The sequence below is a fragment of the Poromitra crassiceps genome (assembly GCF_964638095.1).
Source record: "Poromitra crassiceps genome assembly, chromosome: 1".
Lineage (NCBI taxonomy): Eukaryota > Metazoa > Chordata > Actinopteri > Beryciformes > Melamphaidae > Poromitra > Poromitra crassiceps.
In genome coordinates, this window is record NC_139623.1 from 36690858 (window position 1) to 36709759 (window position 18902).

The following is an 18902-nucleotide window of genomic DNA, read 5'->3' on the forward strand; positions in this document are numbered from 1 at the left end:
GTGGGATATGCTTTGAGAGGAAGGCTTTAAAATTTACAAACGTTGATTTGATCGTGCTTGGCAATTTAATGACTCTTACAGTAAATTAAGTGGTGTTACCCTGGCAGTCGGCTAAAGGTTTGTCAAGACTGGCTGCGGAAAACCTGGGTCGGGTCAATGAATGAGTAACGTTCTCCTGTCAATCAAAAACGGTTGTAAAGTGCCATTGCAATAATAGACAACAGACAGTATAGCATATTATTATAGGCAGCATACAGTATAGCATATTATTATAGACAGCATACAGTATAGCATATTATTATAGACAGCAAACAGTATAGCATATTATTATAAACAGCATGTTTGACTGAGGTCCTGCTAAATTGTCAAATATAGCCACCTGGCTCGCTGCCCATGGCACTTACAGTATATGTACTTAACTAACTTAACTTAACCCAACTAACTATCCTGTGTGCGAACAATTGTCAGACTAAACTCTGGCTGATGAACCAAAAACCTACAATCTGCTACAGATGTACAATGTATATTAATGTTTGTTTATTAACTGGCCCCCTGGCCTCCTGTCATTTACGTAAAGTGGCCCCCGGGCAAAGCAAGTTGAGTATCCCTGGCATACAGTATAGCATATTATTATATAGCCTACAGCATACAGTATAGCATATTATTATATACAGGATACAGTATAGCATATTATTATATAGCCTACAGCATACAGTATAGCATATTATTATACAGGATACAGTATAGAATATTACAGGATACAGTATAGCAGGGATACTCAACTTGTTTTGCCCGGGGGCCACTTTCGTGAAATGATAGAAGGCCAGGGGCCAGTTAATAGACAAACAATATACATTTTTCTGTAGCGGATTGTAGGTTTTTGGGGTGTCAGCCGGCGTTTAGTCTGACAATGTTGTGCACACCGGATAGTTAGTTAGGTTAAGTTAGTTAGGTTAAGTACATACATAAGTGCCTGGGTAGCAAGCAGACGGCGGTATTTGAAAATTTAGCAGCTAAATCATAGATTATTGAAAGATATTCCATATTCCAGACTGAAAGGCTATAACAGAAGTGGAGTATTGGCCAGAATGACATGAACATTTGGACACTTGCATGTTACGTTCAGGTGCGTTTTTTTTTGCAATTCCATCACGGGCCACACAGGGCGCGCCCGAGGGCCGCATGTGGCCCGCGGGCCGCAAGTTGAGTATCACTGCAGTATAGTATATTATTATGTACACTGTACAGGGTACAGTATAGCATATTATTATATACAGGATACAGTATAGCATATTATATACAGCATACAGTATAACATATTATTATATACAGCATACAGTATAGCATATTATTATATACAGGATACAGTATAGCATAGTATTATATACAGCATACAGTATAGCATATTATTATATACAACATACAGTATAGCATATTATTATGTACAGCATACACAGTATTGTATACAGGATAGAGTATAGCATATTATCATATACTTAAGCAATATAGCATGAGAGCCAGTGTGTTGTGGCAAATATATCCCGCTGATCAGCTGTTATCCCACGAGGCCGCAGGCCGAGTGGGATAACTGCTGAGCAGCGGGATATATGCCACAACACACGCAGCTTTTATAAAACGGTTTCCAAGTATGATAATATAATAATAATAATAATACTATAAGTCCGACTGGCATGGCATTCTGATAGAGTCAGTTGAAACAATACTGTAAGCGGGACCTCTAGCAAGAAGATAGACGTGCGGGTGATTTGATTGGATCGTTCTGGAGTCTGAAGTTGACATTGGCCAATCCTGGCGCTTGCTGAGAAGCTGAGAGCTTTCTGCAAAGCCCGACACCAACTAACGTTACGTCTTATTTAGAAATGCGGGGTTAACAGCCTTTTTTTTGCAAAGAAGACATTAGCCCGCGTCTATTCTTGTACAAAACATAATTTTCTGCGAAGTATTAGTAAAGTTATAAGCGAAGATCGATTCACAAGGATCTGACAGCTGTCTCCGCCATTTTTTTTTCTACATTGTCATTTGAGGTAACCAAAGCCTTTTAGTAAGAGAGTTGCGTCTCATAACCCATGGCCATGGGTTATGGCCATGGGTTACGGTATTTATACCATGGCTGTGAACCAATCAGATTGCTTGATTTGAGAGAGCCGTTTTATAATTAAGCAATATAGCATGAGAGCCAGTGTGTTGTGGCAAATATATCCCGCTGATCAGCTGTTATCCCACGAGGCCGCAGGCCGAGTGGGATAACTGCTGAGCAGCGGAATATATGCCACAACACACGCAGCTCGAGTGCTATATTGCTTTTATAAAACGGTTTCCAAGTATGATAATATAATAATAATAATAATACTATAAGTCCGACTGGCATGGCATTCTGGTAGAGTCAGTTGAAACACTACTGTAAGGCGGGACCGCAAGAACGTGCGGGTGATATGATTGGATCGTTCTGGAGACTGAAGTTGACATTGGCCAATCCTGGCGCTTGCTGAGAAGCTGAGAGCTTTCTGGAAAGCCCGACATGCAGCTCGAGCGCAGCGCTGCATTCTCAGCGCTTGCTAAGAAGCTGAGAGCTTTCTGCAAAGCCCGACACCAGCTAACGTTACGGGGTTAAATGCGGGGTTAACAGCCTTTTTTTTGCAAAGAAGACATTAGCCCGCGTCTATTCTTGTACAAAACATAATTTTCTGCGAAGTATTAGTAAAGTTATAAGCGAAGATCGATTCACAAGGATCTGACAGCTGTCTCCGCCATTTGTTTTTTCTACATTGTCATTTGAGGTAACCAAAGCCTTTTAGTAAGAGAGTTGCCATGGCAACTCATAACCCATGGCCATGGGTTATTGGAGTGGGTTACGGGATTTATACAATGGCTGTGTGAACCAATCAGATTGCTTGATTTGAGAGAGCCGTTTTATAAAGCGCCGTATAGCATATTCCCTTGATCAATATCTGGATCAACTCCCCCTACTGGATGCAGTAGGGGGAGCAAAGGCTTGACAGTAACAGCTGACAGAGCGGAAACAAAACAGACTGCGCTGTGATGTTCCACACCCACAACCCCACCCACCCACCCACACACACACACACACACACACACACACACACACACCACACCCACACACACACACACACACACACACACACACACACACACACACACACACACCCACACACACACACACACACACACACACACACACACACACACACACACACACACACACACACACACACACACACACGTCCGTGTGTGCAGCAGGTCTAATCCACTTAGTGCAGGCTGGAGAGCAGAGAGCAGCAGATGGGTCTTAGTCAGCCTCACGTCAGTCTGAAGCCATTTTAACATCAGACTAAGCTTTGCCCTGCTAGTCTATTTCACTGTTGTCCACTGTCCCATATGTTGTTTGTTTTGATCAAGATCATTTTATGGGATGTGAGAAGCTTAACCCTTGTACCCCAATAATGCATTTTTATCGATTTACCATTGGTCCATCTGATGGACCTTAACATTTATAATGTATTAATTTATGAATATTAATTTTGATTTTTTAATTTTGTATTGTTTATAATTCATTGGTAACTTCATCCCTAATACCTCATACCAACATTTCATACTTATTAGAATTTTAACCCCTCAAATGCCAGTGTACAGTAAGTACAGTATCAATAAAAAAGTACAGAAAAAAGACAAAAAGTGAATTATTTTCCTTCCCATAAAGTCAAACTGGATTTCTCCTGGGGGGATTATCATGGCTTGGGATATGTCAAAGATTGGCAGCAACATTGATTCTGATCATCTTTAGTTTTTCAAGAAATGTACATTTGCAAAATAAATCCTCACTTTAGCATTGGTCCATCTGATGGACCTTAATACTGTATTTATGTATTCATTTGTGATTTTTTGTTTTTGTTTTTATAATTCATTGGTAACTTCCTCCCTAATATCTCATATCAACATTTCATACTTACTCAGAATTTTAACCCCTCAAATGCCAGTGTACAGTAAGTACAGTACAATAAAAAAGTACAGAAAAACAGAAAAACTGAATTATTTTCCTTCCCATAAAGGCAAACTGGATTTGGGTCTGATATTATGGGCAGGTTGGGGTGTTTTACAAAAGTCACCACTGCAAGATGCCTAGTGTCAAAGATTGGCAGGATCCATCTTAGAATGTCACAATACCTATGACATCACTAGCCTATGACATCATCAGTGATGTCATAAGATGATTTTGGTCAATAATGATGTCACTGATGACATTACTGATGATTTCACAGACATTGTGACATCATCAGTGGGTTTTATATTAAAAAAATAATATTTTTCATATTTTGAGCCAAAAAGCAAAAAAGCGCATGTTTTCGACTACCAGCCATTTTCCCCAAAAAACACAAATTAGCTTTAGTCCAGCATCCATCCTGTTCTAAAGGCTTCAAATCTGTAGTGTGGACCGTAAAATTCAGTTTTCTAATATTTTCCCATCTTTGGCATAGGAATAAATTTTCTGTACATTTCATGTAAACTGCATGGAATTGATTGCTATGCCAAAACTGGGAGAATATGAGGAAATTGCCAAACACAGTAGAAACTACAATTTTGACCCCTTGAGTCAAGGTGAGATGTGTAACATCAAGGAAATAATGATTTTTTGGAAAATTAGCTGGGAGTAAAATTTTGTTTTTGTTTTGGTGCAAAATTAACATTGAAACCAATGGGAAAACTATGCAATGGACTTTGAGACCATGTAACTCCCCCAAATTTTCAACCAACTCCAAAATCTCTTTTCAAGGTCAAATTTCAAGGTAGTTGGTCCAGGTTGAGTGCAGAAGAAAATAAAATCCATTACTTTTGTGAAAATTTGCTGGGAGTACCAATAAAGTGTTTATACTGTAAGTTAATGGGTCCATCTGATGGACTTAATGGAAAAACAGTCCAGCCAAAAATAAAAGGGTTTTTGGATGATAGAATGTCTCCTTCTAGTGATGACTTTTGTAAAACACCCCAAAAAAATACCTAGCCTTAATTTCAGACCATTTGGTCCAAAAATGTCAAAATGGCAGCCACACGAATGTAAGAAATATCCATCAGATGGATCAGTGGGTACCCCATAACTACTCTGCCAAATTCTCAAGTATAAAGGGCCACAGGCATTGTGAATGTAAAACTAAACTAAATTTACCTCCTTATTTCACTCTGAACATATTAGCCCAAATATGTTCATCCCTGTCCACCTCAGCTATAGACAACAGCTATGTCTGCTTCTGCTGCTTTGTCCTGCGGGGTGCCTCAGGGTTCCGTTTTGGGGCCTATTTTATTTGGTGTTTATATGCTTCCCCTAGGGTTGGTTATCAAGCAATTCAAAGGTACTGTATTTCCTATCACTGCTATGCCGATGATGTTCAGTTGCACTTATCTTTCAAGCCGGATAATACTGTTAACCTCTCTGTCTTGCATAACTAACTGTCTGTCCGCTATTAATGACTGGATGGCCAGTAATTTTCTCCAGCTGAAGATTGAGGTCCTTATTATTGCCCCTGATAGTATTGTCCCCAAGGTTACTCAGTGTATGGGGTCTCTCTCCTCCACCGTGCGGTCGAACCTGAGGAACCTTGGTGTCGTTTTTGATCAAGCTATGAGCTTTGATCAACACATTAAGTCCTTGGCCCGCACCTAATTTTTCCATCTGCGAAACATTTCTAAGCTCCGCGCTGTTGTGTCCCAAACTGAGCTAGAATTGATTGTTCATGCCTTTGTATCATCTCGCTTAGACTACTGTAATGCTCTTTTCACATGCCTTAGTAAATCATCTCTGGACCGTCTACAAATGGTCCAGAATGCTGCTGCAAGGCTGTTGACCAGGTCCAGTAGGAGGTGCCATATCACTCCTATTCTACAACACTTACACTGGCTCCCCATAATTTCTAGGATTCAATTTAAAGTTATTGTATTCACATACAGAGCCCTGCATCGTCAGGCACTAACCTATATTAGTGACCTGCTTCATCCCTATACCACCAGCAGGTCACTTAGATCCTCAGACCAAGGCCTTCTAGCCATTCCCTGCTCTAGGCTTAAAACCAAAGGCGATAGAGCTTTTCAATCTGTAGCTACCAGGCTTTGGAACGCCCTTCCTCTGTCCATACGTTCCGCTGCGTCCATTGACATTTTCAAAAAGCAGCTAAAGACTCACCTATTTAGTGTGGCTTTTGTTTAAGCTATGTATCATTGTATTTTAGTTGTGTCTTGTTCATGTGTTTAAATATTTAATTCTTGTATCTGTTTTGTTTTTTTACTTGTCTTGTGAAGCACTTTGTGACTCTGGTCTGTGAAAGGTGCTATATAAATAAACTTTAGTACTTACTTACTTACAAACATATCAGTTATGTGATGCATATGCTGCTGTGCCATTCACTTTCTTGCTACTTCTCCGACTAACTGAATTGAAGCGATGCTTGCTTTGCCTGTAAACGTCAAAAGGATAATATAGCTTGGTCTCATTTAGCCAGATGCTTTTCTCTTCTTTTGAGCGCTGTGTTTGCAATGAAAAGGGCCACCTAATCAACATGTGCAATGTGCATACTCTATTTGTCAAGCCAAAGGCCACCCTTGTCCTTCCCACAACACTATTCTGCCCTATTGCACTCTCCTCACTGTGATACCTTTTGACCATTTACCAGTTTCTGCTGTCAGTGACAACACAACCACCAGGCCGCTGAGGTGGTGGGACTCGTCTGTTTTTGTTTGACCTAAGGAGGCCTGTGGTTTCCCCATCTTAGTGCACCTTCTCAACAATATAGTTTCTTACATTAAATGTTGATTGTTTAATAATTTTGCATTTATTTATTTTACTGGAAAACTCATAGTGGCATAATTTCAGCTAAACCAAAGATATGACAAAGCAACTTATGTTTTCATAAGAAAATGAAAATTATATGATTATATATGTATAAAATATACATCAAGGGCCCTATCGTCCCACTGGCCTTAAAACAGTGCTTTGCGCCAGGCGCAGCCCTATTGGTGGGCATGGTCCGGCGCAGTCCCTATTTTCGTGTTGGCGCTAAACGCGGCCTTAAGTACTTAACCACGCCTTTTAAACGTAGAATTATTGACAACTGTGCTCATTGGTGAACTGCAGTTACTCAATGACATTCTTCCTTTCGAAGCTCCGATCCAGTCCGCGGGTTGCGGCTTTATGCCGTCATCTCTGTCAATTTGGATATCTCAGCACATCACAGATCATAGCCTGAATAAAACGATTCAACCTACAGCCAGGCAAATACAGATCTGTTCAGCAGGGCTGATGCGGTCTCCCTGTAGCCTACCGGTGACATTCCTGATACCATCCAATTCCATGATCTTTATGTTGTAAACACATAACTTTCACAATAGTGAACAAGCACCCCCACTCGGCTCATTCAGGGCAGGTATAACTTGTAGACTACCTGCTGCACAGGCTAAATGATGCACATAAATATAGCCTACATTATGGCTAATATAAGAGTTGCAACATCTCCATTCACTCCAATGGACCAGTTTTTTACCTCACAAAAGTTCCCGGAAGTAAGGTTCTGGATTAAGCAGTGCTGTTGAGTTGCAGCAAAATGGACCATTTGTGATGTACTTTGAAAGGGTCAGACATTTAAAGAATCACTTATTGAAGAGATCTGAGGCACTCGAGAAGGTAGTATATTAAAAAGCCTTTATTCTTAGTTGGCTATCATTTACAGAAAGTTAAAAACATTGCCTAAAGAATCACATTGAATATTATCAGCTTTATTCTATGCATTCAAACATAGCTTGAGCTTCTTGGCTGTTCATTGGCTACACGCATTTTGGACCTCCGCTGGCGGCACTCTCTTACTAGATTTCTCTGGGGTGATGTCACTAGAGCAATTGTGATGTCATCAGTGAGTTATGTCATCAGTAATGATGTGATCAGTGACGTCACGCAAGCAATTGTGATGTCATCAGTGATGTCACTCAAATTACATCATCAATGACATCATCGGTGACATCAACAGTGGGAAGCAGAGAAGGGATGCCTGATGATATATCACAATATTTTGGAGGGGTTATTGAGTAGGTGGGATGGGAGTCAATGGGAGAATGTAAGGAAACAGTGGATGGATAAATCCAGAAGAAGGCAGTAATGTAGCCTGGGTAAACCCATCCCCCACGTGACCTGCTCTCAGACCTGTTCTCAGTCACTATGCTAGTGACTGGGAACTGAGAGAGCAGGTCACGTGGGGGCTGGGTTTACCTAGGCTAGCAGTAATGCAGCATAAAGGATGCCAACTGCCAGAAAACACAAGAAGAAGAAGAAGAGGATGTGGGACATCCCAGAGGGACATCCCATATAGCAAGTGATCCCCCTGATTGGCTATGTCTATGACATTGTCTATGACATCACTGATGATGTCACAATGTCTATGACATCACTGATGTCTATGACGTGATGTCACAATGTTAGTGGGAAGCAGGGAAGGGATGGTGATGATGTCACAATGGCTCTGTGAGTGTGAAGACCTAAAAATGTAAAATATTGCTGTAGTGCCCCCATGTTTTTTGTGTGTGTGCAACAGATTAATTCCAGACCCCTGAAAAGTGTTTTGGCAAATTCTGGAGGCAATCGGAGAAACGGTGCACCTCGTAACTCTAGACAGACAGACAAACAGACATCTCTCCAATTAGAGTAGTAGGAATATATACAATATGCCGGTATATACAGTATATATAAAGATCGGCGAGGCCTGGGGTCCTTCAGGCTAGAGCGAGGTGCTCTGCGGCAACGCACAGGCCTTCTTGAAGGCATCCTCTCTGCCTCTGGATGCCTTTGCCCTGGGAGGGTCTGGTGAGACGAAGGAGGAGCGCGGCCGGGAGTAAACCCACAGGGCCTGAGCCTCCATGCACCGAGGGGTCTTTCATGCTGCGGTGTAGCACTGGCTCTATTGCAACGGATTGGGCGTGATTGGCCCTTCCGCGGGCAACGTTGCAGACAGAGTAGGAGGGCTGATCCGTGAGCGGCTGCTTCTGGGATGCGAGTCGGGGTCTTAATCGGCCTCGGCTGGGTCTACTGGGCGAGGGTGTATGATGTTCGACAGACCCGAAACACATTACGACCCCAGTTAACATCACTGATGACGCATCCCAGCGCATGCGGTAGTATTTCTTAACATATATATATATATACATGTATATACATATACTGTATATTTTTTTGCAATATGTATTTATTCATTCAATGAGTTCATTAAAGTACATTTACAAGGATTTTTCTTTTTTCCCTTAACCCCGTTCCCCCCCCACCCCTGGTCCTATATAGATTGGGACATACAAAAAAACAGTATTAAGGTACATTTCATAAAATAAAATAAACAAAAAATAAATAAGTAAAATAAAAATAAAATAAATCGTCCATTCCTTCTTGACACCATGCCACAATGTAACAAAACAGGAAGAATATGTAGTGACATTGATAGTGTGAGCATTACAAATAGTGTGATCTCTTATAAAGTTTTCAATTTGTCTATGTATGTGATCATAGGACCCCAGAGTCACATTTCTTGGGTGATCCCCTCATTTTGTACTTGATTTTCTCTAGATTAAGAAACATCATCAGGTCTTTTAGCCACAGAGATGCATTAGGGGGGAGGTTGATTTCCACTCCAGTAATATTCTTCTCTGTGCTATTAGAGAAGCAAATGCAATGATATCCAATGATGTTTTCCTAATTGTTTGAGGTCCTGGTAATATTCCAAAAATGGCTATTTCTGCACAAGGGGTTGACCATTATGTTTAAAGCCTTGGCGAGATGTTTGAGAATAACTGTTCAGTAGTCTTGAAGACAAGGGCAGGACCAAAACATATGTGCCATGTTTGCAGGTGACAAGTGACATCTGTTACAAGCATTTGGATATATTTTGGAGAGTTTGGACTTAGTAAAATAAATACGGTGAAGAACCTTGAATTGAATAAGATTGAGCCTTGAACAAGATGTGATGTTATTCACTCGGGCTATTGCATTATCCCAATCAAAGTCATCTATAGGGTCACCAAGCTCGCTTTCACAATCTGTTTTTATTTTATCAAGAGAGGCTGGGATATTAAAGAGTATATTTCTGAGACCATGCCTTTTTGATTCGGATGCATGTTTAAGATAGAATCAATTACTGAATCAGGAGGAATGTTGGGAAAGGAAGGGTTATTTAATTTGGTGAAATTGCAAATTTGAAAGTAACGGAATAGATGAGATCTTGGCATGTTGCATTTTTCACAAAGATCGCTGAAGCTACAAAAGACCCGATGGATGTAAAGATCTCTTAGTCTGGTAAGGCCTGACCTTTGCCATACAGAAAAGGTCCGGTCAGAGCCAGAGGAGAAGAGGTGGTTATTACAAATGGGACTGTGTTTAGACAGTCCCTGAAGTCCAAAAGTACACCTGAATTGAAACCAGATTCTCAAAGTAGAGATAACAATTGCATTACAGGAAAATTGGGCTGGTCGAGTGGGTAGTTTGGAAGAGAGTAGAGCCAGGAGTGAAGTGGATGGACAGGACTCTGCTTCAAGCTTACACCAACTCAGTGTCAGATCATGAATCCAGAGTGTTATTTTGTGTATATTGGCTGCCCAATAATAGTTTATGTTGGGGAGTGCCAATCCACCTACAGAGGTGTGTCTTTGTAAAAACTCCTGGGAGTCTTCCCTTTCCATATAAAGGATGTAATTAGTTTATCTATTGTACAAAATAAAGATTTGGGTAAGAAAACTGATAAACATTGGAAGAGATATAAAAAGCGTGGGAGTACATTCATTTTAATACAGTTACAGGAATGGTTAAAGGGTCAGAAATAAACAACAATAAATCATCCGCATAAAGAGAGAGAATATGTTCTGTACTGCATCTAGTGACACCACGTCTGATGTTGGCAGATTTAAGTGCGATAGAAAGAGGTTTGATCGCGATGGCGAATAATAGCGAGCTCAAAGGGCACCACTGGCGAGTAGCAGGGTTGGGTAGGTTACTTTTAAATAGGAATCCCTTAAAGTTACTTGTTACTTGTTAAAAATTGTACTTAGTAACGTAATCTGATTACCACTATTTAAAAGTAAAGTAGAGATTACTTTCAGTTACTTTTGGATTACTTTTTTTTTTTAATCCAGGAATGTCCCATTGGGATACAAGATCTCTTCTTCCAGGGAGTCCTGGTCAAGAGTCCTGGCTAAAACCCTTATTTAACTAGATGAAGCATGTTTTACCATTGATAACCAGATAAGAATGTTTATACCAACATGAAGTTAAGGAGAATACAACGAGAGTTATTTTTAAGACCACTTTAATTTACGTTATGGGTATTTTTCATGATGTGGAGTGGAAGACGCAGCTTGTTGCTTTAATCTTGAAACACGACGTGAAACACTAAGTGAAAGTAAAAACCTCTCGCCCCATGCAGAGTTTGTCATAAAGATTTTCCACTGCCTGGCAGCTCGTATCGTTCAGCTGACAGCCCCACACACAAGCGCCTTCCACATGGATTCTACTGAAAATATCATTTTCAGTAGAATCCATGTGGAAGACGCTTGATCTGTCTAAACACCGAGCGAACGTAAAAGTGAAATGCTTGTTATATTTCCATGACGTGGTGAATGCACTCGTGGGAGGAGGCACCACAGGCGCTGGTGCCTCTGTCATCATGTTTGCTGCCTGCAGCTGCTGCTGTTGCTCCGCCTCGCTCGTCCTCATCTGTCCCAGCATGCATTGGGCTTCTCCATTTCGCTACATAGCAACCAAATGAGCCGAAATAAAGGTAGATCTAAATAATGTGTAATGGTAACACACCTGCAATTGTAGAACATTTCAATATTGGACCAAATAAAACATTTCTGGGGATATAAAAATTATCTTTGCACTCCAAAGATTGAGTGAGATAACGTTTATGTCTTGACTGTTTGCAAACTATGTTTTTGAGAAAAACGGCCTCAAAGTTTGACATCAATTCTGAAACATTTATTAGAGAAATCATTCAAACATTTTTCTGAGTTGTCACTATCACCATTACTACTCCTACTATTACTACTACTGCTACTGCTACTACTGCTGGTGATTGGTGATGTCACCAGTGATGTCACTCAAGCACTCAATGATGTCATCAGTGATGTCACTCAAGCAATTGTGATGTCATCAGTTCTACTGCTACTACTATTACGCCCACACCTCAGGTAGGATTGGGCTGGAATTTTGTATGCCCGTTATGATCCGGGGAAGGTCATGGGAAGGTCCAGTTGGTTTCCAGGACTTTCCAGGTGGTTTCCTGGAAAGTCCTGGAAACCACCTCCCAAGGTCAGATTGGGTTGGAAATGTGTATAGCAGTGTGTTATGATCAGGGGAGGTTCATGGGAAGGTCCAGGTGGTTTCCAGGACTTTACTTTACTTTACTTTATTTGTTTATTTGGACGGGACAGTGCATATTCATGAACATTACACAAGGCAACGTAAATAAGCCGGAGTTAGCAAGAATGCTAAATTACATCCGTAGTCCCCACAGAGAGACAGAAAAACGACAGAGGCAGCACCAGGACAGAACTAAACAGAACAATACAAAAAACAACATGAGCAATAACAAAACCAAAACGGATCAGAACTAAAGTAAACCAAAATGAACTAAACTAGGTTAATAAGACAAGACAAAACAAAAACAAGAAACATAACAGAGCAAGCAAAACAAGAGCACTACAGTACAATTTACACATGGTCGCAGATTTGGCTATTTAAAATCAATTTTTTTACGTTGTGTTTACAGGTAGTTTCCTGGAAAGTCCTGGAAACCACCTGGAAAGTCCTGGAAACCATGCACCTCCCCAGGTCGGATTGGCCTGAAAATTTGTATGGCAGTGTGTTATGATCCGGGGAAGGTCCAGGTGGTTTTCAGGACTTTCCAGCTGGTTTCCTGGAAAGTCCCTTTCAAACCTTCATTAGGCTATAGGCTATTATTTTGTTTTTCTAAGAAATTATTTCCTCACATTTTTGTCACACACACACACACACACACACACACACACACACACACACACACACACACACACACAAATCTCCTGTACCCCCCTCTCTCTCTAACATTATTACAGGCTATTTTGACATGAAATAATTTCCTCACATTGTCTCTCACAGATGCTCATAAACACATTAGCTATTGATAGCTGTGATTTTCTTGTCCACTGATTAGGAAAACGCACTATGCCTACAGCCTTAAACAGACTCCAGTTTGAGTGCAGCTACAATAGATTCATCTCACCCTATTACCTCTTTACTAGCACAATGGGCAGGGATACATTTCTTCAAACAAAAAGAGGTGGTCAGTGTTTTATAAGGTGCAATGACACAGAGAGAGCTGATATAACGGATAAGTTGATACAGAGGTACAGTACAATTAGTTGTGGCACAGAGATGACATCACATGGGATGAAAAGTCAGAGATAGTGCGTAGAAACAGTGGTATTGGTGATGAGGACAGGACATGATAGATTAGGATTTCAGTGAGGTCATGTGAGACTAAATGTGTGTGAATGTTGAGGAGAGATGTGTATGAAAACACATTATGCGTGTATGTATTTAAATGAGCAACTGAAAGCTCTGGGGAAAATACTGAACTATACTGTTTGGACTTTAAGGCCAGTGGTGGCCTAAAGTTTAGAGAAGCGAGCAGGTGACTTATCCGTTATATCAGCTCTCCATGTGTGTCATTGCACCTTATAAAACACTGACCACCTCTTTCTGTTTGAAGAAATGTATCCCTGCCCGTTGTGCTAGTTGTATCTCTTCGTCAAGTTTCATATAATCTCTTTACCGTGGTATTGAGCCATATTACTTAACATGGCTGAATACCCTGTGCAGTCCACTTCGAAGGGGAACTACTAGCAGATCAGAACGCAGCCACAGCCTACTGTATGCTGCCTCTGATTGGCTTGCCCTGATATTTGTACCCTAACCTTGATCAATCGTAGTCAAGTCTTTACTGTTGATTTGTCTTATAAAACAAAACCCAGAAGAACCCAGATTTGTTTACAACAAAAATATGAATGCTGTCAGGCTGACATATCAGATTATATCAATTTAGGACACAGCTCTATGACAAAATCTTAAAGGGACAGCTGACAAATGGTTCAAAGATTCGGAAATAATTGGATATTTTATTTTTATTAATTTGATCTTATATTTTTACTATGCCTGGATAGTATATAGTGAAAGACTGACATCAAGTGGGTTGAAGTCCTAGCAATCACAACAGGACACACCAGTTCAATTTAGATTTAGATATTGCTTACATTTAAAATAGTGTGAACCCTGGGTAGGCTCTAATGCATACAGGTGAACTTCAATGATGAAGACAACAGTCAGTGTGGGTCAAGATGCCAATTTCAGGCTATTTATTAATATAGGGTCAAAAGGTTAAGTTAGTTTGTCTTGCTGCGGTGGCGCAGCATGCCAGTCAGCAGGCTGATGCACTGGGAGTATATAGTGAGAAACAAAAAGGTTAATTACACACAAAATAAACCCTCTTTATTTTCCCAAACACAAATCACCCAAACTATTATCAGGGCCACAGCAAACCTTAAACGATACCACCACAAATCAACAGGTGAACTCCCAACGCACCAACCGCTCCCGTGGCTGGAGGCCACACCAACCGCAGAAGGGATAAAAGTAAATATTGGTCTTGATCTGACCTAAACCAACATTAACAGGAAGTAAACGGCAACCAGCACTTTGCCTGTGGATAAGACATCAAACATTAATGAGGCAAATGAACATATTTATAGTAGAAAAGTATTATACCTTGCCACTGCCACGAGGCTATGCCTGGACTCTCGACCCTTTATGCAAGAAACAATAAAATATAAGAAACAAAATGTTGGCAGACCCACAAAGTCATATTTACATAAAAACATCAATACAGTACCTCGAGGTGCATTTGCACCCCTACATTACCCAACAATCAATTGAAATAATCTTAGTAAAACACAGTTTCATGTTAAAATGATTTGTTTGGCCTACCCAGAGGACATGTGCACAGGTGTGATCTGGATCAGGAGTGAGCAGGCATGAAGCTAACACACCTGTGCTCCATGAACCTCTTATTAGTTTGTGTAACTCACTCTTGATTGGCCAAGGGCTGTCCTGGGTCCTAGTGTCCCCCTACTACAATAGTGACAACGTTAATGCTTTTACCCTCAGTGTGTTGTTTTGCACAGTAGACTAATGGGCAACCAACCATAAACACTTTCTTGTTCTTACAAAAAAGTTCACATCAACATGTACAAATCTTGAAATGTTATGTTTAGCCTAGTGACTAATTGTCAAAAATGGCTTTAGTTTTTGAGATACCCCTACCGGAGGTAGAACAAAACACAACAATGTTTTTCCTCATCTCTAAGGTCTCCCATATATGAAATGGATTCTTGTGTCAAAATATTTTCCTGCAAAAAATGGTTAAATTGATAGATATTGTTATACACCCCAAAACAAAAAAATAACAAAAATCTAGCCTGGCCGTATGGGAGTTGAGGCATATAGACTCATGTAGATTAATAATACAAGCTTTGAGAGATTTCAAACTTGACATGCTAGCAGTCAGAAAGTTGTTTAACATATAGGGAGAAAATGGATGTGAATATCTTGATGCATGTAGGAAATATAGAGCTATGAACACATAACTAAAATAAGCGGAAATGTAAAAAATGTATATCCATGCAGAATGTTCTCATTTATTTTGTAGTAACAATCATAGATTGTATATATAAAGCATAATAAAGGGAATGGTTGCAGTAACACACAACTGAATCAACAAAATGTTCTATAACATCAACAACCAGAGATGTTGACTTCTCTTCGGCAGGAGAGAGGACAAATAGTGTACTTCTTCTATCTGTCCACTAGATGAAGCTCTATAACCTCTGCTCTCCTGTCATCACAAACAGTAAAGCAACATGTTCAGTCAGGGTCTACATGTTCTGTACTATCCATATGCAAAGTTTGTTTTGTATGATTACCAGCACTACAGTAACATGGATCCTTTTTGCTAGGCAGCTAGCTGGCTGCCGGCCTACATCTCTGTCTGAAGGTCGGAAGGCTGACTGACTCACAACCCTGAGCACGTATCCGATGATGTCACCTCCCGTGATGACATCACCACGTACAAATGTTGCCTGGCATATACTAGGTTTCACCTAGTTTTGTTACTGCTTCACAGCTATTTTTCTGATGTATTTTTTAATAAAATCTGCACGGCATCCTGACCTGACACATTCAGCCTTTTGTTTTTTCCTCCATCCCATGCACAGTAGCTGTCATACACACTGTTGTGAACATTTTGGTTAGATGGCATGAAATCAAACTGACACCTCTTTTTACATGGGCTAACTGGAATGCAGGAGCAACAGCTTAGTGGCACCTCATCCAGGGAGGGAATTGTCTCCTTTACTGCCCCTGTCCAAATGTTCTCCCAGCAGGGATTCAAACCAAGTTACAAATGTCCATCTCTAACCAGTGGGCATTCAGATACTGCAGATACCGTACTCTCAAGTTTAAAATGATAATCATTCCAATTGCCCTCAAAACTGCAAAGGTAAACATCTCCTTTTTAAATCTGATGGCCAAAAATCCTTTCAGTTTTCTATATCTCTGCACCTCGATTCCCCCCCACAAAGGATTTAGAAAAGTTGGTGTAGACTACAGCAGAATTCTGTATGATTATCAGTATGGATAAAAAAAGTTACAAAATCCACCCTGCTCTAAACAATAATAAGCTCTTGGATATACTTAGAAAAAGCATTTATTCCTGACATCCTACAAATCATGTCTCCACTGTATGCAATATGCAGAGTAACATCACATGAATTCATTCATTTTGCTTTATCACCTGTAGCTACTCCTGATGTTGTCCTGATGTTTTGGAGTTTAATTCCATTCTCCTGCGCCTTTCTCTTTGGACTAGTCTATTTAATGATGCAGTTATACAAAAATATAATTTTAAACAAAAAGTAATCTGTTTATCCTCATAGCTGCTAAAATGGGAGACTGCCAACTGTGTGTGTGTGTGTGCGCGACTGTGCGCACGTGTTTGTGCATGGCTGTATGCTTGCAGTGTGTGTAGGCTGTCAGTGGATGGATTGTTTGGTACTGAGACAGGGGGAAAACAGATTGTTTGGGACTGAGACAGTGGGAAAACACATTCAAGATTATTTTAAAGCTATAGTGAGTAAACATGCATATAAACGAGGAATTTGTCTTTATGCAGTATGCAGGACAGTGATCACAGCAATAACAAAATATGCAGCAGACAGAAAGACAATTTTCAAATTATAAATTATATCAAGTGCAAAGTAAAAGCCCTTGTGACATATATATATACTGTATAGTGGGGTCCATGTAAATGTCCATGCATTAAGTGCATGTAAAATGTCAAGATCCAAGATAGGACCTAAATCATTCACAGTTACACAGTGTGTGTGTGTGTGTGTGTGTGTGTGTGTGTGTGTGTGTGTGTGTGTGTGTGTGTGTGTGTGTGTGTGTGTGTGGGGACTACGGATGTAAATTAGCATTAGCTAACTCCGGCATATTTACATGTTTTCGTATATAGAGGCTTCTCACGCTTCTGTATTTCTGAACATGTCCATTAATGTGCATTGTCCCGTCACAATAAACCAATAAAGTAAAGTAAAGTGTGTGTGTGTGTGTGTGTGTGTGTGTGTGTGTGTGTGTGTGTGTGTGTGTGTGTGTGTGTGTGTGTGTGCGTGTGTGTGTGCGTGTGCGTGTGTGTGTGTGTGTGTGAGAGAGAGAGAGACTTCAAAATGTCAATGCGTCTTTTGTTTGGCTTACATTATAATAGCCTGCTATGATGAATTACGTGTATAGCCTAACTGGAAAATAAATAATTTATATCAGACAATAATGTCCACCACAACTGTTTTCTAAAATGATGAGATTCATGATGAAGTCATGTTGTGCAATTGTGGCAACCAGCCCCCACACACGGGGTTGGTTGGTTGGCACACACACACGCACGCACGCACGCACACACACACACACACACACACACACACACACACACACACACACACACACACACACACACACACACACACACACACACACACAGTTAGTTACTTTATTGACACAATATTAAAATATTGGGGTCCAAACAATAAAAATCAAAATAATCAATAAATTACAAGATATAAATACTCCATCACACACACAATTGCCTACAGCGGTCACTACAGTACTAGCTCACTCCCGCATAAAATGTACCAGGGTAATTGACATAATTGCGACACAGTCTTATCATGGGGATCCGACATGAAAACACTTGGGGACCCCTGGCTGTAGACACCATGGTAGACACGTAGGGCGCCGCTGTGAACCCCTCTCCCCCATATCTATCGTCTCCCCCTGCCAGCTTCAGCCATATTGGAAAAGCTCTGGCAGCCCAGGGGCAAGCAGGCTCCAGCAGCAGCAGCGTTGACTGGATGTTCCAGCTAACAGCTAGCGTCACTGCCTGGACACCGACAACCGGGCACGGCGCTGTTGTGGACAAAAACAGACTGGAAGAGGGAACCCCAAACGGACGAATACAGCCACATAACCCATTCTGTGATTAACGGGATTATTACATAAAAAAGAAAACGCACTGGTTGCAAAAGGTGGCCGATTACCAAGAGTAGGCGGCTGGTCTAACGGAGCTAAAGAGGGTGAGTATTGAACGATGATCATAATAACGTTACTTGGGGGCGGATTGAGTGGGAATAGCCCACCGTTAGCTGAGCTAGCTTAGCATCGGGGGGTAACAGACAATGGGGGTAACACCGTTGCAATACACGGGGTG